The sequence below is a fragment of the Phyllobates terribilis genome, unplaced genomic scaffold, assembly GCF_046119375.1.
Source record: "Phyllobates terribilis strain yellow unplaced genomic scaffold, ASM4611937v1 Scaffold_34__1_contigs__length_13252353, whole genome shotgun sequence".
Classification (NCBI taxonomy): Eukaryota; Metazoa; Chordata; class Amphibia; order Anura; family Dendrobatidae; genus Phyllobates; species Phyllobates terribilis.
In genome coordinates, this window is record NW_027362794.1 from 3,261,852 (window position 1) to 3,282,281 (window position 20,430).

The window sequence follows — 20,430 nt, forward strand, 5'->3', positions numbered from 1 at the left end:
AGCAAGCCGAAAAGTGCAGGCATGTGAGGGATCTAGAGGTTGACAGCATGTCTTCTTAACGGGAGTCCAGGTGGCCATCTCCACAAATGGACTTTTCAGAATCCTTGGGTGGCACCGTAGTCGGAAACCAATTCTGGTTATCGCTTCTCGGCCTTTTGGCTAAGATCAAGTGTAGTATCTGTTCTTATCAGTTTAATATCTGATACGTCCCCTATCTGGGGACCATATATTAAATGGATTTTTAGAACAGGGAGATGGAAAAAGAGCTTGCTCTGTCCACTCCACGCATTGACCTGGTATTGCAGTATCTCCAGGACCGGTGCACCCCTTCTTTAATGCAGTTTCTAAAATCAGAAAGAATTGAATTCAATGCTTTTTGTTCATTTGGCTTGTTTGTCGGATTTTGGGATGGACTCTTTGGCTTTGCTTTTCTTCTCCTCATTGGATTTTTCATGTTAAAAGTTGCAGAAGCCAGATGACAAGCTCATTTTGGTTCAACTTCAGCAACTGTGCATTGCATTGCCATGTAATGTAATGCAATGCTATCTATCTAGCTCTCCCTCTATACTTCCTTTTGGATAAACAGACATATTAGGCAAGCATTTTGGAGCTTTCACCTAAATAACTACAGGTGGTGAGATAAGCTGCACAATATAATTGACCTTTCAGTATATTGTTGCACACACACCATCTATTTAGCAAATGCCCTTGTTATCAACAGCAGCCTTTTAAACTCACCTGAGCTAACAGGTATGTGCGCTGGTTACTCTGCTGCGCTTAAAATTTCTTTTTTGGTTTGCTACAATGCCTTTTCTGAAACGTTGTCTCCCTCTGCTGGAACACTGACTTCTTTCATTTAATGCCTGCAGACTATAAAAGAGAAACCAACCCAAAAAGTTTGGTTGATTAGTCTGTGGCATTCTTTTAAACTGTTGCTTATGGCGGTCTCTGTGAGCTTCTCAGTGACATTCAGCCATCCAGGTATCCTGCCTGCAGTAGACGGAATGTGGCAATGGAACGCTGGCTGTGCGTGTCATAATAGGCTCTGAGCCTTTATATACCTGCGCACAGCAGCAGCCACCTTCAGTCTGCTGCTGGACAGCCAGCAGCAGCAGCAGCAGGAGAGGTAATTAATCAGCAACCCTCCTGCTAAGGGTAGACAGCTGCTCGTTCCACCCCCCCCCCCCCCCGCCTTAATTGGTTCTCCTCCCTTCCAACGGTGTTGAGGCGGGTGGGAACAGCCGGGGGTTGAGGGTACTGTGCTAAAAGAGGTGGAGTTATGCAGATCTAAAACGCGTGGATTGCAGCAGCAGCAAGCCGAAAAGTGCAGGCATGTGAGGGATCTAGAGGTTGACAGCATGTCTTCTTAACGGGAGTCCAGGTGGCCATCTCCACAAATGGACTTTTCAGAATCCTTGGGTGGCACCGTAGTCGGAAACCAATTCTGGTTATCGCTTCTCGGCCTTTTGGCTAAGATCAAGTGTAGTATCTGTTCTCATCAGTTTAATATCTGATACGTCCCCTATCTGGGGACCATATATTAAATGGATTTTTAGAACAGGGAGATGGAAAAAGAGCTTGCTCTGTCCACTCCACGCATTGACCTGGTATTGCAGTATCTCCAGGACCGGTGCACCCCTTCTTTAATGCAGTTTCTAAAATCAGAAAGAATTGAATTCAATGCTTTTTGTTCATTTGGCTTGTTTGTCGGATTTTGGGATGGACTCTTTGGCTTTGCTTTTCTTCTCCTCATTGGATTTTTCATGTTAAAAGTTGCAGAAGCCAGATGACAAGCTCATTTTGGTTCAACTTCAGCAACTGTGCATTGCATTGCCATGTAATGTAATGCAATGCTATCTATCTAGCTCTCCCTCTATACTTCCTTTTGGATAAACAGACATATTAGGCAAGCATTTTAGAGCTTTCACCTAAATAACTACAGGTGGTGAGATAAGCTGCACAATATAATTGACCTCTCAGTATATTGTTGCACACACACCATCTATTTAGCAAATGCCCTTGTTATCAACAGCAGCCTTTTAAACTCACCTGAGCTAACAGGTATGTGAGCTGGTTACTCTGCTGCGCTTAAAATTTCTTTTTTGGTTTGCTACAATGCCTTTTCTGAAACGTTGTCTCCCTCTGCTGGAACACTGACTTCTTTCATTTAATGCCTGCAGACTATAAAAGAGAAACCAACCCAAAAAGTTTGGTTGATTAGTCTGTGGCATTCTTTTAAACTGTTGCTTATGGCGGTCTCTGTGAGCTTCTCAGTGACATTCAGCCATCCAGGTATCCCGCCTGCAGTAGACGGAATGTGGCAATGGAACGCTGGCTGCGCGTGTCATAATAGGCTCTGAGCCTTTATATACCTGCGCACAGCAGCAGCCACCTTCAGTCTGCTGCTGGACAGCCAGCAGCAGCAGCAGCAGCAGGAGAGGTAATTAATCAGCAACCCTCCTGCTAAGGGTAGACAGCTGCTCGTTCCACCCCCCCCCGCCTTAATTGGTTCTCCTCCCTTCCAACGGTGTTGAGGCGGGTGGGAACAGCCGGGGGTTGAGGGTACTGTGCTAAAAGAGGTGGAGTTATGCAGATCTAAAACGCGTGGATTGCAGCAGCAGCAAGCCGAAAAGTGCAGGCATGTGAGGGATCTAGAGGTTGACAGCATGTCTTCTTAACGGGAGTCCAGGTGGCCATCTCCACAAATGGACTTTTCAGAATCCTTGGGTGGCACCGTAGTCGGAAACCAATTCTGGTTATCGCTTCTCGGCCTTTTGGCTAAGATCAAGTGTAGTATCTTTTGAAAAGGCAGTTTTGTCCTTGGGCTGCCCTAGTAAATTGATGCATATTACACACTGGTTTGGTGCACTTGTTAGTACGCCAGGTGGCTCATAGAGTTATCTGATGGAAAACATGGCCCTCCAGGATCGAAGTCACTAGGCTGGGTAAGTGTGAGGGCTTTGGAGCAATGTGCCCCAGGAGTAGGCGCCCTGGTGGGAGTCCAAGCTTACTGGGACTGGGAACCCCAGAAAGACTTGGCTTCGTAGCACGCCGCACCTTTGCCAATCATACTTTCTGAGCAACCCCCCCTATTCCTGGCCTCCGGGCTAGGAAGGGGAATTTTTATATCCCGGTCGGAGGTCCTGTCAGCTTTGGGCTGAGAAACCAACACAGGCTCCAGCTCCACTAGGGTGGCAGCCTAGATGGAAGCTGGGAGCACGAAAACGGCTCTTCTCCGGCTTCGGTTAGGGAGAGCATCGGAGATCCCTGACCCTCGCTGTGGCCTTCTGGCTCGGAGGGATGGGGATGGTTTATTGGGGACCCTCTCCTCCGGGAAGGGTCCACATGAATCCTCGCCTCGTGCGCTGTTTTGGTGTGACTTCGGTCACATTTTTCAGTGCCTTGGATGCAGCTTCAATCAAAAAATCTGTTCTTATCAGTTTAATATCTGATACGTCCCCTATCTGGGGACCATATATTAAATGGATTTTTAGAACAGGGAGATGGAAAAAGAGCTTGCTCTGTCCACTCCATGCATTGACCTGGTATTGCAGTATCTCCAGGACCGGTGCACCCCTTCTTTAATGCAGTTTCTAAAATCAGAAAGAATTGAATTCAATGCTTTTTGTTCATTTGGCTTGTTTGTCGGATTTTGGGATGGACTCTTTGGCTTTGCTTTTCTTCTCCTCATTGGATTTTTCATGTTAAAAGTTGCAGAAGCCAGATGACAAGCTCATTTTGGTTCAACTTCAGCAACTGTGCATTGCATTGCCATGTAATGTAATGCAATGCTATCTATCTAGCTCTCCCTCTATACTTCCTTTTGGATAAACAGACATATTAGGCAAGCATTTTGGAGCTTTCACCTAAATAACTACAGGTGGTGAGATAAGCTGCACAATATAATTGACCTTTCAGTATATTGTTGCACACACACCATCTATTTAGCAAATGCCCTTGTTATCAACAGCAGCCTTTTAAACTCACCTGAGCTAACAGGTATGTGAGCTGGTTACTCTGCTGCGCTTAAAATTTCTTTTTTGGTTTGCTACAATGCCTTTTCTGAAACGTTGTCTCCCTCTGCTGGAACACTGACTTCTTTCATTTAATGCCTGCAGACTATAAAAGAGAAACCAACCCAAAAAGTTTGGTTGATTAGTCTGTGGCATTCTTTTAAACTGTTGCTTATGGCGGTCTCTGTGAGCTTCTCAGTGACATTCAGCCATCCAGGTATCCCGCCTGCAGTAGACGGAATGTGGCAATGGAACGCTGGCTGCGCGTGTCATAATAGGCTCTGAGCCTTTATATACCTGCGCACAGCAGCAGCCACCTTCAGTCTGCTGCTGGACAGCCAGCAGCAGCAGCAGCAGCAGGAGAGGTAATTAATCAGCAACCCTCCTGCTAAGGGTAGACAGCTGCTCGTTCCACCCCCCCCCCCCCTAAATTGGTTCTCCTCCCTTCCAACGGTGTTGAGGCGGGTGGGAACAGCCGGGGGTTGAGGGTACTGTGCTAAAAGAGGTGCAGTTATGCAGATCTAAAACGCGTGGATTGCAGCAGCAGCAAGCCGAAAAGTGCAGGCATGTGAGGGATCTAGAGGTTGACAGCATGTCTTCTTAACGGGAGTCCAGGTGGCCATCTCCACAAATGGACTTTTCAGAATCCTTGGGTGGCACCGTAGTCGGAAACCAATTCTGGTTATCGCTTCTCGGCCTTTTGGCTAAGATCAAGTGTAGTATCTGTTCTTATCAGTTTAATATCTGATACGTCCCCTATCTGGGGACCATATATTAAATGGATTTTTAGAACAGGGAGATGGAAAAAGAGCTTGCTCTGTCCACTCCACGCATTGACCTGGTATTGCAGTATCTCCAGGACCGGTGCACCCCTTCTTTAATGCAGTTTCTAAAATCAGAAAGAATTGAATTCAATGCTTTTTGTTCATTTGGCTTGTTTGTCGGATTTTGGGATGGACTCTTTGGCTTTGCTTTTCTTCTCCTCATTGGATTTTTCATGTTAAAAGTTGCAGAAGCCAGATGACAAGCTCATTTTGGTTCAACTTCAGCAACTGTGCATTGCATTGCCATGTAATGTAATGCAATGCTATCTATCTAGCTCTCCCTCTATACTTCCTTTTGGATAAACAGACATATTAGGCAAGCATTTTGGAGCTTTCACCTAAATAACTACAGGTGGTGAGATAAGCTGCACAATATAATTGACCTTTCAGTATATTGTTGCACACACACCATCTATTTAGCAAATGCCCTTGTTATCAACAGCAGCCTTTTAAACTCACCTGAGCTAACAGGTATGTGAGCTGGTTACTCTGCTGCGCTTAAAATTTCTTTTTTGGTTTGCTACAATGCCTTTTCTGAAACGTTGTCTCCCTCTGCTGGAACACTGACTTCTTTCATTTAATGCCTGCAGACTATAAAAGAGAAACCAACCCAAAAAGTTTGGTTGATTAGTCTGTGGCATTCTTTTAAACTGTTGCTTATGGCGGTCTCTGTGAGCTTCTCAGTGACATTCAGCCATCCAGGTATCCCGCCTGCAGTAGACGGAATGTGGCAATGGAACGCTGGCTGCGCGTGTCATAATAGGCTCTGAGCCTTTATATACCTGCGCACAGCAGCAGCCACCTTCAGTCTGCTGCTGGACAGCCAGCAGCAGCAGCAGCAGCAGGAGAGGTAATTAATCAGCAACCCTCCTGCTAAGGGTAGACAGCTGCTCGTTCCACCCCCCCCCCCCGCCTTAATTGGTTCTCCTCCCTTCCAACGGTGTTGAGGCGGGTGGGAACAGACGGGGGTTGAGGGTACTGTGCTAAAAGAGGTGGAGTTATGCAGATCTAAAACGCGTGGATTGCAGCAGCAGCAAGCCGAAAAGTGCAGGCATGTGAGGGATCTAGAGGTTGACAGCATGTCTTCTTAACGGGAGTCCAGGTGGCCATCTCCACAAATGGACTTTTCAGAATCCTTGGGTGGCACCGTAGTCGGAAACCAATTCTGGTTATCGCTTCTCGGCCTTTTGGCTAAGATCAAGTGTAGTATCTGTTCTTATCAGTTTAATATCTGATACGTCCCCTATCTGGGGACCATATATTAAATGGATTTTTAGAACAGGGAGATGGAAAAAGAGCTTGCTCTGTCCACTCCACGCATTGACCTGGTATTGCAGTATCTCCAGGACCGGTGCACCCCTTCTTTAATGCAGTTTCTAAAATCAGAAAGAATTGAATTCAATGCTTTTTGTTCATTTGGCTTGTTTGTCGGATTTTGGGATGGACTCTTTGGCTTTGCTTTTCTTCTCCTCATTGGATTTTTCATGTTAAAAGTTGCAGAAGCCAGATGACAAGCTCATTTTGGTTCAACTTCAGCAACTGTGCATTGCATTGCCATGTAATGTAATGCAATGCTATCTATCTAGCTCTCCCTCTATACTTCCTTTTGGATAAACAGACATATTAGGCAAGCATTTTGGAGCTTTCACCTAAATAACTACAGGTGGTGAGATAAGCTGCAGAATATAATTGACCTTTCAGTATATTGTTGCACACACACCATCTATTTAGCAAATGCCCTTGTTATCAACAGCAGCCTTTTAAACTCACCTGTGCTAACAGGTATGTGAGCTGGTTACTCTGCTGCGCTTAAAATTTCTTTTTTGGTTTGCTACAATGCCTTTTCTGAAACGTTGTCTCCCTCTGCTGGAACACTGACTTCTTTCATTTAATGCCTGCAGACTATAAAAGAGAAACCAACCCAAAAAGTTTGGTTGATTAGTCTGTGGCATTCTTTTAAACTGTTGCTTATGGCGGTCTCTGTGAGCTTCTCAGTGACATTCAGCCATCCAGGTATCCCGCCTGCAGTAGACGGAATGTGGCAATGGAACGCTGGCTGCGCGTGTCATAATAGGCTCTGAGCCTTTATATACCTGCGCACAGCAGCAGCCACCTTCAGTCTGCTGCTGGACAGCCAGCAGCAGCAGCAGGAGAGGTAATTAATCAGCAACCCTCCTGCTAAGGGTAGACAGCTGCTCGTTCCACCCCCCCCCCCCGCCTTAATTGGTTCTCCTCCCTTCCAACGGTGTTGAGGCGGGTGGGAACAGCCGGGGGTTGAGGGTACTGTGCTAAAAGAGGTGGAGTTATGCAGATCTAAAACGCGTGGATTGCAGCAGCAGCAAGCCGAAAAGTGCAGGCATGTGAGGGATCTAGAGGTTGACAGCATGTCTTCTTAACGGGAGTCCAGGTGGCCATCTCCACAAATGGACTTTTCAGAATCCTTGGGTGGCACCGTAGTCGGAAACCAATTCTGGTTATCGCTTCTCGGCCTTTTGGCTAAGATCAAGTGTAGTATCTGTTCTTATCAGTTTAATATCTGATACGTCCCCTATCTGGGGACCATATATTAAATGGATTTTTAGAACAGGGAGATGGAAAAAGAGCTTGCTCTGTCCACTCCACGCATTGACCTGGTATTGCAGTATCTCCAGGACCGGTGCACCCCTTCTTTAATGCAGTTTCTAAAATCAGAAAGAATTGAATTCAATGCTTTTTGTTCATTTGGCTTGTTTGTCGGATTTTGGGATGGACTCTTTGGCTTTGCTTTTCTTCTCCTCATTGGATTTTTCATGTTAAAAGTTGCAGAAGCCAGATGACAAGCTCATTTTGGTTCAACTTCAGCAACTGTGCATTGCATTGCCATGTAATGTAATGCAATGCTATCTATCTAGCTCTCCCTCTATACTTCCTTTTGGATAAACAGACATATCAGGCAAGCATTTTGGAGCTTTCACCTAAATAACTACAGGTGGTGAGATAAGCTGCACAATATAATTGACCTTTCAGTATATTGTTGCACACACACCATCTATTTAGCAAATGCCCTTGTTATCAACAGCAGCCTTTTAAACTCACCTGAGCTAACAGGTATGTGAGCTGGTTACTCTGCTGCGCTTAAAATTTCTTTTTTGGTTTGCTACAATGCCTTTTCTGAAACGTTGTCTCCCTCTGCTGGAACACTGACTTCTTTCATTTAATGCCTGCAGACTATAAAAGAGAAACCAACCCAAAAAGTTTGGTTGATTAGTCTGTGGCATTCTTTTAAACTGTTGCTTATGGCGGTCTCTGTGAGCTTCTCAGTGACATTCAGCCATCCAGGTATCCCGCCTGCAGTAGACGGAATGTGGCAATGGAACGCTGGCTGCGCGTGTCATAATAGGCTCTGAGCCTTTATATACCTGCGCACAGCAGCAGCCACCTTCAGTCTGCTGCTGGACAGCCAGCAGCAGCAGCAGCAGGAGAGGTAATTAATCAGCAACCCTCCTGCTAAGGGTAGACAGCTGCTCGTTCCACCCCCCCCCCGCCTTAATTGGTTCTCCTCCCTTCCAACGGTGTTGAGGCGGGTGGGAACAGCCGGGGGTTGAGGGTACTGTGCTAAAAGAGGTGGAGTTATGCAGATCTAAAACGCGTGGATTGCAGCAGCAGCAAGCCGAAAAGTGCAGGCATGTGAGGGATCTAGAGGTTGACAGCATGTCTTCTTAACGGGAGTCCAGGTGGCCATCTCCACAAATGGACTTTTCAGAATCCTTGGGTGGCACCGTAGTCGGAAACCAATTCTGGTTATCGCTTCTCGGCCTTTTGGCTAAGATCAAGTGTAGTATCTGTTCTTATCAGTTTAATATCTGATACGTCCCCTATCTGGGGACCATATATTAAATGGATTTTTAGAACAGGGAGATGGAAAAAGAGCTTGCTCTGTCCACTCCACGCATTGACCTGGTATTGCAGTATCTCCAGGACCGGTGCACCCCTTCTTTAATGCAGTTTCTAAAATCAGAAAGAATTGAATTCAATGCTTTTTGTTCATTTGGCTTGTTTGTCGGATTTTGGGATGGACTCTTTGGCTTTGCTTTTCTTCTCCTCATTGGATTTTTCATGTTAAAAGTTGCAGAAGCCAGATGACAAGCTCATTTTGGTTCAACTTCAGCAACTGTGCATTGCATTGCCATGTAATGTAATGCAATGCTATCTATCTAGCTCTCCCTCTATACTTCCTTTTGGATAAACAGACATATTAGGCAAGCATTTTGGAGCTTTCACCTGAATAACTACAGGTGGTGAGATAAGCTGCACAATATAATTGACCTTTCAGTATATTGTTGCACACACACCATCTATTTAGCAAATGCCCTTGTTATCAACAGCAGCCTTTTAAACTCACCTGAGCTAACAGTTATGTGAGCTGGTTACTCTGCTGCGCTTAAAATTTCTTTTTTGGTTTGCTACAATGCCTTTTCTGAAACGTTGTCTCCCTCTGCTGGAACACTGACTTCTTTCATTTAATGCCTGCAGACTATAAAAGAGAAACCAACCCAAAAAGTTTGGTTGATTAGTCTGTGGCATTCTTTTAAACTGTTGCTTATGGCGGTCTCTGTGAGCTTCTCAGTGACATTCAGCCATCCAGGTATCCCGCCTGCAGTAGACGGAATGTGGCAATGGAACGCTGGCTGCGCGTGTCATAATAGGCTCTGAGCCTTTATATACCTGCGCACAGCAGCAGCCACCTTCAGTCTGCTGCTGGACAGCCAGCAGCAGCAGCAGCAGCAGGAGAGGTAATTAATCAGCAACCCTCCCGCTAAGGGTAGACAGCTGCTCGTTCCACCCCCCCCCCGCCTTAATTGGTTCTCCTCCCTTCCAACGGTGTTGAGGCGGGTGGGAACAGCCGGGGGTTGAGGGTACTGTGCTAAAAGAGGTGGAGTTATGCAGATCTAAAACGCGTGGATTGCAGCAGCAGCAAGCCGAAAAGTGCAGGCATGTGAGGGATCTAGAGGTTGACAGCATGTCTTCTTAACGGGAGTCCAGGTGGCCATCTCCACAAATGGACTTTTCAGAATCCTTGGGTGGCACCGTAGTCGGAAACCAATTCTGGTTATCGCTTCTCGGCCTTTTGGCTAAGATCAAGTGTAGTATCTTTTGAAAAGGCAGTTTTGTCCTTGGGCTGCCCTAGTAAATTGATGCATATTACACACTGGTTTGGTGCACTTGTTAGTACGCCAGGTGGCTCATAGAGTTATCTGATGGAAAACATGGCCCTCCAGGATCGAAGTCACTAGGCTGGGTAAGTGTGAGGGCTTTGGAGCAATGTGCCCCAGGAGTAGGCGCCCTGGTGGGAGTCCAAGCTTACTGGGACTGGGAACCCCAGAAAGACTTGGCTTCGTAGCACGCCGCACCTTTGCCAATCATACTTTCTGAGCAACCCCCCCTATTCCTGGCCTCCGGGCTAGGAAGGGGAATTTTTATAAACCCGGTCGGAGGTCCGGTCAGCTTTGGGCTGAGAAACCAACACAGGCTCCAGCTCCACTAGGGTGGCAGCCTAGATGGAAGCTGGGAGCACGAAAACGGCTCTTCTCCGGCTTCGGCTAGGGAGAGTATCGGAGATCCCTGACCCTCGCTGTGGCCTTCTGGCTCGGAGGGATGGGGATGGTTTATTGGGGACCCTCTCCTCCGGGAAGGGTCCACATGAATCCTCGCCTCGTGCGCTGTTTTGGTGTGACTTCGGTCACATTTTTCAGTGCCTTGGATGCAGCTTCAATCAAAAAATCTGTTCTTTTAAGAACACAAGAGCTACGATCTACACTTGACGAGAGCGATCGAACTCGGAAGGAGAAGAGCTTCGGAGCCCAGCTGACATCGGAGAAGGAAGGCGGATATCGGTGGGAGGAAGAAGCTCTAAAGAATCCAGAAGAAGACGAAGACTCGGAGAAGAATCGGACTGTCCTGTGGAATCTTCGAGGAAGAAAATCATCGAGACAAAGACCTTTCGGGGAATTTGTCCAGAACACGACGGGAGAAGAATCTGCATAGCTCCACCCATTCCGGGAAGAGTTCCAGATCCAGCTCCAAGAAGTAACTGCAGGAGGAAAGCCATGGCAAGCGCTGCGAGGAAGGCCGAAAAGAAGAGCCTGGAGCAGGGGACAGCCAGGAGGGCGCAGCCAGGAGCCGATTCTGACCCCAAGGACTCTGCCTCCACGGCTGGCCAGCAGAAGGGACCCCAGAAGCCCCGCCACGAAGCTCCAGCCCTGGAGCCATGGATGCGGCAGACGGTGGCCCTGAAGCTGAAGGAAGTGGATGGGAGGGTGCCGGACATGTCCTCGGACATGTTCTGCCAGAAGATGCTGCTGGATCGAGGATTCTCCAGGTCGGACACCCTCAGCATCCAGACCTTCTTGACGGGGATCTTCTTCGTCACCTTCGCCACTGTGAACACCTGCAGGAGGTTCTGGGAAATGGTAAGCGCAAAAGGACCGGATAATTCTTTCTCTGCCTTTACAGGTAGCTGCCCTATCCAGAGGGACGAAAGGAGGATCACGGTCTCCATGTGCAACCCGCACACCCCAGGCCAAGACATCTGTACCTTCCTGAGACGCTTCTGTTTGGTTGTGAAGGAACCCTCTCACATCCTGAATGGACTCGGCTTCTGGACAGGTAAGTGGTCGGTGACCGTTAGACTTCACAGGGACCTGGCGTACTCAGACGGACTTCGGCACCTGCCCCCGACATTCTCCCTGGGCAACTCCTACGGCCTCATCTATTACCCGGACATGCCGCGGAACTGCAGGAGATGCGGCAAGAATGGCCACGAGATGAAGGACTGCAAGGAGGATGCCTGCAGGATTTGTCGAGTGACGGGACACAGCTCGAAGGACTGCCCGAAGAAGACGTCCTGCAACCTGTGTGGGCTGGCGGCTCATCTGTACAAGGATTGCCCCAAGCGTGAGAGATCCTGGGCATCGGTGGTTGCGACAACCCCAGCTCCGGAGGACAAGGCCCCGACGACCAGGCCTGTGAAGGTCAAGGACGCGACGACCAAGGCCCCAGCGGCCAAGGCTGAGACGACCAAGGCCAAAGCGGTCAAGGAGTCGGTGGCCAAAGCCCCAGCGACGGTCCCAGCAGCTCCGAAGCAGAAGAAAAAGTCAAAGGAGGGTAAGAGTTCTGTCACCCCTCTCTCGATCCCTCCCCCTGCCACCCCCGTCAAATCCCCCCCCACCCCGGCCACCCCTGCTGAGGATTCCACTTCCTCTTCCTCCTTCCCCTACTCCTCAGCAGGTGTCCTTTCCCCTGCCCCGGCAGCCACTCTCCCTCCCCAGACCATGGTAGCGGTGGAATTAACCTTTCCTCCACCCGCCGCTATCTATTCCGAGGAGGATTTTCCCCTTCTTGTCTCCCCAGTTCCAACCCGGGGAAAGAGGAAGGTGGAGGACAGCCCTGCTACTGAATCCTCCAAAAAGAAGATTCTGGATTTCGTAGGCGAAAAGGAGGATACCCTCCCTCAGCCAGAAGAGATGGAGCACATGGTTGAGACCCTGGTGGCCGAGCCAGAAGAGGAGGAACTGGTGGTCGCCGAGATCGAGGCCGCGCTGCTTGACCAGATGGAGGAAGAGGGCCTGCTGGTGATCCCGTCACCAGCAGTCAACACCGACGAGGGACTACCCGACCGGAGTGGTAACTAAGGTGTATTGCCTGCGCTAACTTTTTCTTTTTTCCCTACATGATGGCTAATATTAACTTATTTTCCATTAATGTCAGGAGCATCAAGGACAAGTTCAGACGTCAGACTATTTATGCCTTCCTTACTTCCCAGTTGTGTGATGTTTATATGTTGCAGGAATGTTCCCTTCCCTCCTCTAGGTCCTTCAAACATCTGGCCAGGGAGTGGTCCCACGGTCCATCCTACTGGTCCGGTGGGGGTGACTGCAAGTCTGCGGGGGTCGCAATTCTGATCAGGGGGGGCGCATTCACGCTTGAGTCCGTCCAGGAGCTCATCTGCGGCAGGGCTCTTGTTGTAGATGGCAACTGGGCAGGAGAACCTGTCAGGTTCATCAACGTGTATGCGTCCCCACTGAAGAATGAGCGTTTGGAGCTTTTCCAGACCCTGCGGCTTCAGCTTGCCACCACCAGGACCTTAGTGATGGCCGGGGATTTCAACTGCCCCATCGAGGAGGATGGTCGTAGTTCTGGCACATCTGCCAAGTTGGACATCACGTCCAAGCTGCTCATCGAGATGGTAACCGAGGCCTCTCTTCAGGACGTGGTGGGCTCCATGGGGAGAGGCTCCACGAACTATTCGTGGAGCCGACCCGATGGCTCACTCCGCTCCAGGATTGACTTTGTGTTCACCTCTCGGGCAGTCAGGCAGAGTAGGCACTCGATGGTCCCCTGCTTCTTCTCCGACCACAGAGCCATTCACTTACAAGGTGTCCTCGGCGACGGTTTTCCGTCCGGCCCCGGCTCCTGGAAGCTGAATTGTGCTCTGCTGGCTCAGGATGAAGTCGTGGAGGAGCTGAGAGCAGCCTACGCAATGTGGCAGTCCTACAAGGGTAGCTTCCAAACAGTCTCTGATTGGTGGGAATATGTTAAACTTGAGTTTCGCTGTTTCTTTCAGGCCAAGGGTCGACAACAGGCGTGTGAGAAGAGGAGGGACTTCAGAGGGCTGCAGCGCGAGCTGCGGTCGCTGCAGGACCTTCTTCACTGCGGCTGGGACGTGAGGGAGGAGCTGGAGGAGACCAAGAAGAGCCTGAAAAGGCACTTTGAGGAGGAGTCCAAGCGAATCGTCTTCCGTTCCAAAGTGGAGAATCTGGAGAAGGGTGAGAAATGTAACTCATTCTTTTTCAGGAAACTTCATGCCGGTCACACGCCCCTGAACGAGCTGCGAGACGAGAGCGGAAACATGCGACGTGGGAAGGAGGACGTGATGAGGGTCGTCAGCGACTTCTACAGCGAACTCTACTCCCACAAGACTACCGACCCCGACGCTGCTGATAAGTTCCTGTCAGGTATCACTAACCATCTTGATCCTGCAGGCACGGCAGCCTTGGACAAACCTCTGATGGTGGGCGAATTGCTCTCTGCCGCTAAATCCTTTAGGACCGGCAGGACCCCGGGCAGTGATGGTCTTCCAGCTCTATGTAGCGCAGGGAGACGTCATCTGTCCGGACCTGTTGGACCTGTACGAGGAGATGGTGGTGGAGGGTAGAATGCCTCCATCTTTGAGGGAAGGAATGGTCACGATCCTGTACAAGCGGAAGGGAGAGAGGTGCGACCTGAGGAATTGGCGTCCCATCACTCTGCTCAACGTGGACTACAAGATCCTGGCCAAGACGATGGCGACACGACTTAAGACGGTCATCGGACGGATCATCCACCCGGACCAGACCTGCGGCATCCCTGGACGTCGCATCGCAGACAGCCTCGCTCTCGTGCGGGACACGGTCGAGTACATCAAGGTCCGCCGCGCACACGCGGCCCTGGTCTCCTTGGATCAGGAGAAGGCCTTCGACCGGGTTTCCCACGAGTTCATGGGCCGAGCTCTGCACCGGTTAGGTTTGGGTAACATGTTTTGTTCGTATGTCCGTCTGATGTATTTTGATATCCACAGCTCGGTGTTGGTGAACGGCTGGAAGACTGACCCCTTCCTCTCTGGGGTCAGACAAGGCTGCCCTCTATCACCTCTTCTTTTTGTTTGTGTTATAGAACTCTTCGCAGAGGCTATCCGGCAGAATGGAGAGATCAGAGGGATCACCGCACCGGGTCCGGGACGACACGAGGTCAAGTGCTCGCTCTACATGGACGACGTCACCGTCTTCTGCGCTGATCGTGGTTCAGTCGACGCCCTCGTCCAGACGTGTGAGAGGTTCGGCCGGGCTTCAGGGGCCAAAGTCAACTGTAGGAAGTCGGAAGCCATGCTCTTCGGGGATTGGCAGCCGGCCTCCTCCGCCCCCTTCCCCTTCAACATTCAACCGGATTTCCTCAAGGTGCTGGGAGTCTGGTTCGGGAAGGAAGGAGCGGCCCTCAAGTCCTGGCAAGAACGCTTGGCCAAGGTGAAGCAACGGATCGGACTCTGGAGCCTCAGACACCTCACTTGTGAGGGTAAGGCACTCGTCCTGCGTAATGAGGTCCTGCCCGTCTTGCAGTACACGGCGCAGGCCTGGCCCCCACACGTCACTGTGTGCAGGGCCATTACCAGGACAGTGTTTCACTTTGTCTGGGGATCCAAGATGGACAGAGTCAGGCGGGCCGTCATGTACAAGGAGCCTCGCAAGGGTGGGAAGGGCGTTCCAGATATCCCCACCCTCCTGCGATCCTCTTTTGTGTGTGATTGTGTCCGCCGGACTTTGCAAGTCAAGAATGGCTCCGCGGGCAGGTCCATGTCTCGCTTCTTCCTGCTTCCTCTTTGGAGGCGACTCGGCTGGGACAAGTGGGACAGCTCCTTCCCCTACAACTGGACGACGCCATGGTTCTACGGAGACGTCGTTCGATTTGTGGGGGAACATCAACTGGAGGGACTCAAGCCCGACTTGTGGAAGCCCAAAACTATCCACAAGCTCATCAGAGCCAAGGATGACGTGGAGAACATCACAGGACTTCACCAGGACACGCTGGAGACTGTGTGGACAAATGTGTCGTCTGACAGGCTGACGAACGGGCACAAGGAATTGTCGTGGATGGCGATTCAGGGCGGACTGCCCGTCCGGTCATTCATGCATGCCCGGAACCTGTGCAAGACCCGGTACTGCCCAAGGTGCCCCTTCGTGGAGGAAACATCTTTGCACACTTTTTGGGACTGCGGATTTGCACAGCGCCTGTTGACTGCCCTTGAGGACGACCTGAGGAACTCTGTCCCCAGGGCGAGCCTATCGCACCATTCTGTGCGTTACGGACTCTTCCCTGGGGTTCATACCGTCGGAGCCATCCAGGAGGCTTGGCGCCTTATGAACTGCTTCAAGGATGCCGTTTGGGTCGCCAGGAACCGGCTCATCTTGAGGAGGGAGAGGATGTCCATCCAGGACTGCCGCAGGCTGATCCACAGCCTGCTCAGAGACTATTCCATCGTGGACGGTCCGGAGGACGAGGATGAGGACTAAACCCCTCCTCCCCCTCTCCCCTTATGTGTCTTGTCTTTCAATAAAGCTTTGGGCCTGTGATTTTCCCCTCCCCATCCCCTTTTTCCCAATCCCCATCCCTTATCACGATTCGTCGTACTGTATTGATTGACATGCTTTTTCTTTCAGATTGAGTGTTTTGTGTAGCATAGGGGTGTGATGTGTCTAGTTAGTGCGTCGTATCCTCATGCTATGTAAATATGATGTAGAATTCTGTGTGTACTGGGCTGCGGCACTGTACACTGTCTGTTAACTTATTTTTTGTGCTAATAAAAGATATATTCAATCAAAAAATCTGTTCTTATCAGTTTAATATCTGATACGTCCCCTATCTGGGGACCATATATTAAATGGATTTTTAGAACAGGGAGATGGAAAAAGAGCTTGCTCTGTCCACTCCACGCATTGACCTGGTATTGCAGTATCTCCAGGACCGGTGCACCCCTTCTTTAATGCAGTTTCTAAAATCAGAAAGAATTGAATTCAATGCTTTTTGTTCATTTGGCTTGTTTGTCGGATTTTGGGATGGACTCTTTGGCTTTGCTTTTCTTCTCCTCATTGGATTTTTCATGTTAAAAGTTGCAGAAGCCAGATGACAAGCTCATTTTGGTTCAACTTCAGCAACTGTGCATTGCATTGCCATGTAATGTAATGCAATGCTATCTATCTAGCTCTCCCTCTATACTTCCTTTTGGATAAACAGACATATTAGGCAAGCATTTTGGAGCTTTCACCTAAATAACTACAGGTGGTGAGATAAGCTGCACAATATAATTGACCTTTCAGTATATTGTTGCACACACACCATCTATTTAGCAAATGCCCTTGTTATCAACAGCAGCCTTTTAAACTCACCTGAGCTAACAGGTATGTGAGCTGGTTACTCTGCTGCGCTTAAAATTTCTTTTTTGGTTTGCTACAATGCTTTTTTTGAAACGTTGTCTCCCTCTGCTGGAACACTGACTTCTTTCATTTAATGCCTGCAGACTATAAAAGAGAAACCAACCCAAAAAGTTTGGTTGATTAGTCTGTGGCATTCTTTTAAACTGTTGCTTATGGCGGTCTCTGTGAGCTTCTCAGTGACATTCAGCCATCCAGGTATCCCGCCTGCAGTAGACGGAATGTGGCAATGGAACGCTGGCTGCGCGTGTCATAATAGGCTCTGAGCCTTTATATACCTGCGCACAGCAGCAGCCACCTTCAGTCTGCTGCTGGACAGCCAGCAGCAGCAGCAGCAGCAGGAGAGGTAATTAATCAGCAACCCTCCTGCTAAGGGTAGACAGCTGCTCGTTCCACCCCCCCCCCCCGCCTTAATTGGTTCTCCTCCCTTCCAACGGTGTTGAGGTGGGTGGGAACAGCCGGGGGTTGAGGGTACTGTGCTAAAAGAGGTGGAGTTATGCAGATCTAAAACGCGTGGATTGCAGCAGCAGCAAGCCGAAAAGTGCAGGCATGTGAGGGATCTAGAGGTTGACAGCATGTCTTCTTAACGGGAGTCCAGGTGGCCATCTCCACAAATGGACTTTTCAGAATCCTTGGGTGGCACCGTAGTCGGAAACCAATTCTGGTTATCGCTTCTCGGCCTTTTGGCTAAGATCAAGTGTAGTATCTGTTCTTATCAGTTTAATATCTGATACGTCCCCTATCTGGGGACCATATATTAAATGGATTTTTAGAACAGGGAGATGGAAAAAGAGCTTGCTCTGTCCACTCCACGCATTGACCTGGTATTGCAGTATCTCCAGGACCGGTGCACCCCTTCTTTAATGCAGTTTCTAAAATCAGAAAGAATTGAATTCAATGCTTTTTGTTCATTTGGCTTGTTTGTCGGATTTTGGGATGGACTCTTTGGCTTTGCTTTTCTTCTCCTCATTGGATTTTTCATGTTAAAAGTTGCAGAAGCCAGATGACAAGCTCATTTTGGTTCAACTTCAGCAACTGTGCATTGCATTGCCATGTAATGTAATGCAATGCTATCTATCTAGCTCTCCCTCTATACTTCCTTTTGGATAAACAGACATATTAGGCAAGCATTTTGGAGCTTTCACCTAAATAACTACAGGTGGTGAGATAAGCTGCACAATATAATTGACCTTTCAGTATATTGTTGCACACACACCATCTATTTAGCAAATGCCCTTGTTATCAACAGCAGCCTTTTAAACTCACCTGAGCTAACAGGTATGTGAGCTGGTTACTCTGCTGCGCTTAAAATTTCTTTTTTGGTTTGCTACAATGCCTTTTCTGAAACGTTGTCTCCCTCTGCTGGAACACTGACTTCTTTCATTTAATGCCTGCAGACTATAAAAGAGAAACCAAGCCAAAAAGTTTGGTTGATTAGTCTGTGGCATTCTTTTAAACTGTTGCTTATGGCGGTCTCTGTGAGCTTCTCAGTGACATTCAGCCATCCAGGTATCCCGCCTGCAGTAGACGGAATGTGGCAATGGAACGCTGGCTGCGCGTGTCATAATAGGCTCTGAGCCTTTATATACCTGCGCACAGCAGCAGCCACCTTCAGTCTGCTGCTGGACAGCCAGCAGCAGCAGCAGGAGAGGTAATTAATCAGCAACCCTCCTGCTAAGGGTAGACAGCTGCTCGTTCCACCCCCCCCCCCCCCCGCCTTAATTGGTTCTCCTCCCTTCCAACGGTGTTGAGGCGGGTGGGAACAGCCGGGGGTTGAGGGTACTGTGCTAAAAGAGGTGGAGTTATGCAGATCTAAAAGGCGTGGATTGCAGCAGCAGCAAGCCGAAAAGTGCAGGCATGTGAGGGATCTAGAGGTTGACAGCATGTCTTCTTAACGGGAGTCCAGGTGGCCATCTCCACAAATGGACTTTTCAGAATCCTTGGGTGGCACCGTAGTCGGAAACCAATTCTGGTTATCGCTTCTCGGCCTTTTGGCTAAGATCAAGTGTAGTATCTGTTCTTATCAGTTTAATATCTGATACGTCCCCTATCTGGGGACCATATATTAAATGGATTTTTAGAACAGGGAATGGAAAAAGAGCTTGCTCTGTCCACTCCACGCATTGACCTGGTATTGCAGTATCTCCAGGACCGGTGCACCCCTTCTTTAATGCAGTTTCTAAAATCAGAAAGAATTGAATTCAATGCTTTTTGTTCATTTGGCTTGTTTGTCGGATTTTGGGATGGACTCTTTGGCTTTGCTTTTCTTCTCCTCATTGGATTTTTCATGTTAAAAGTTGCAGAAGCCAGATGACAAGCTCATTTTGGTTCAACTTCAGCAACTGTGCATTGCATTGCCATGTAATGTAATGCAATGCTATCTATCTAGCTCTCCCTCTATACTTCCTTTTGGATAAACAGACATATTAGGCAAGCATTTTGGAGCTTTCACCTAAATAACTACATGTGGTGAGATAAGCTGCACAATATAATTGACCTTTCAGTATATTGTTGCACACACACCATCTATTTAGCAAATGCCCTTGTTATCAACAGCAGCCTTTTAAACTCACCTGAGCTAACAGGTATGTGAGCTGGTTACTCTGCTGCGCTTAAAATTTCTTTTTTGGTTTGCTACAATGCCTTTTCTGAAACGTTGTCTCCCTCTGCTGGAACACTGACTTCTTTCATTTAATGCCTGCAGACTATAAAAGAGAAACCAACCCAAAAAGTTTGGTTGATTAGTCTGTGGCATTCTTTTAAACTATTGCTTATGGCGGTCTCTGTGAGCTTCTCAGTGACATTCAGCCATCCAGGTATCCCGCCTGCAGTAGACGGAATGTGGCAATGGAACGCTGGCTGCGCGTGTCATAATAGGCTCTGAGCCTTTGTATACCTGCGCGCAGCAGCAGCCACCTTCAGTCTGCTGCTGGACAGCCAGCAGCAGCAGCAGCAGCAGGAGAGGTAATTAATCAGCAACCCTCCTGCTAAGGGTAGACAGCTGCTCGTTCCACCCCCCCCCCGCCTTAATTGGTTCTCCTCCCTTCCAACGGTGTTGAGGCGGGTGGGAACAGCCGGGGGTTGAGGGTACTGTGCTAAAAGAGGTGGAGTTATGCAGATCTAAAACGCGTGGATTGCAGCAGCAGCAAGCCGAAAAGTGCAGGCATGTGAGGGATCTAGAGGTTGACAGCATGTCTTCTTAACGGGAGTCCAGGTGGCCATCTCCACAAATGGACTTTTCAGAATCCTTGGGTGGCACCGTAGTCGGAAACCAATTCTGGTTATCGCTTCTCGGCCTTTTGGCTAAGATCAAGTGTAGTATCTGTTCTTATCAGTTTAATATCTGATACGTCCCCTATCTGGGGACCATATATTAAATGGATTTTTAGAACAGGGAGATGGAAAAAGAGCTTGCTCTGTCCACTCCACGCATTGACCTGGTATTGCAGTATCTCCAGGACCGGTGCACCCCTTCTTTAATGCAGTTTCTAAAATCAGAAAGAATTGAATTCAATGCTTTTTGTTCATTTGGCTTGTTTGTCGGATTTTGGGATGGACTCTTTGGCTTTGCTTTTCTTCTCCTCATTGGATTTT

General features: G+C 48.9%; 11 non-coding genes and 2 pseudogenes across 11 annotated transcripts; all 13 read left to right on the top strand.

Moving 5' to 3' along the window:
* Window positions 1-139: 139 nt before the first annotated feature.
* On the top strand, window positions 140-330 carry LOC141182377 (U2 spliceosomal RNA). The gene has a single exon (XR_012257749.1). It is a non-coding gene; the product is annotated as a U2 spliceosomal RNA (small nuclear RNA).
* Window positions 331-1,450: 1,120 nt separating this feature from the next.
* LOC141181787 (U2 spliceosomal RNA) lies at window positions 1,451-1,641 on the top strand. Its single transcript, XR_012257331.1, has one exon. It is a non-coding gene; the product is annotated as a U2 spliceosomal RNA (small nuclear RNA).
* A 1,117-nt stretch (window positions 1,642-2,758) lies between these two features.
* Window positions 2,759-2,874, top strand: LOC141182089 (U2 spliceosomal RNA; annotated as a pseudogene).
* A 523-nt stretch (window positions 2,875-3,397) lies between these two features.
* LOC141181904 (U2 spliceosomal RNA) lies at window positions 3,398-3,579 on the top strand. Its single transcript, XR_012257434.1, has one exon. It is a non-coding gene; the product is annotated as a U2 spliceosomal RNA (small nuclear RNA).
* Window positions 3,580-4,697: 1,118 nt separating this feature from the next.
* Window positions 4,698-4,888, top strand: LOC141182378 (U2 spliceosomal RNA). The gene has a single exon (XR_012257750.1). It is a non-coding gene; the product is annotated as a U2 spliceosomal RNA (small nuclear RNA).
* Window positions 4,889-6,008: 1,120 nt separating this feature from the next.
* On the top strand, window positions 6,009-6,199 carry LOC141182379 (U2 spliceosomal RNA). The gene has a single exon (XR_012257751.1). It is a non-coding gene; the product is annotated as a U2 spliceosomal RNA (small nuclear RNA).
* Window positions 6,200-7,313: 1,114 nt separating this feature from the next.
* On the top strand, window positions 7,314-7,504 carry LOC141182381 (U2 spliceosomal RNA). The gene has a single exon (XR_012257753.1). It is a non-coding gene; the product is annotated as a U2 spliceosomal RNA (small nuclear RNA).
* A 1,115-nt stretch (window positions 7,505-8,619) lies between these two features.
* Window positions 8,620-8,810, top strand: LOC141182383 (U2 spliceosomal RNA). Its single transcript, XR_012257754.1, has one exon. It is a non-coding gene; the product is annotated as a U2 spliceosomal RNA (small nuclear RNA).
* A 1,118-nt stretch (window positions 8,811-9,928) lies between these two features.
* LOC141182090 (U2 spliceosomal RNA) lies at window positions 9,929-10,044 on the top strand (annotated as a pseudogene).
* Window positions 10,045-16,190: 6,146 nt separating this feature from the next.
* LOC141181910 (U2 spliceosomal RNA) lies at window positions 16,191-16,383 on the top strand. Its single transcript, XR_012257439.1, has one exon. It is a non-coding gene; the product is annotated as a U2 spliceosomal RNA (small nuclear RNA).
* Window positions 16,384-17,503: 1,120 nt separating this feature from the next.
* On the top strand, window positions 17,504-17,694 carry LOC141182384 (U2 spliceosomal RNA). Its single transcript, XR_012257755.1, has one exon. It is a non-coding gene; the product is annotated as a U2 spliceosomal RNA (small nuclear RNA).
* A 1,117-nt stretch (window positions 17,695-18,811) lies between these two features.
* LOC141181622 (U2 spliceosomal RNA) lies at window positions 18,812-19,001 on the top strand. Its single transcript, XR_012257181.1, has one exon. It is a non-coding gene; the product is annotated as a U2 spliceosomal RNA (small nuclear RNA).
* A 1,118-nt stretch (window positions 19,002-20,119) lies between these two features.
* Window positions 20,120-20,310, top strand: LOC141182385 (U2 spliceosomal RNA). The gene has a single exon (XR_012257756.1). It is a non-coding gene; the product is annotated as a U2 spliceosomal RNA (small nuclear RNA).
* The last annotated feature ends 120 nt before the right edge of the window (window positions 20,311-20,430 follow it).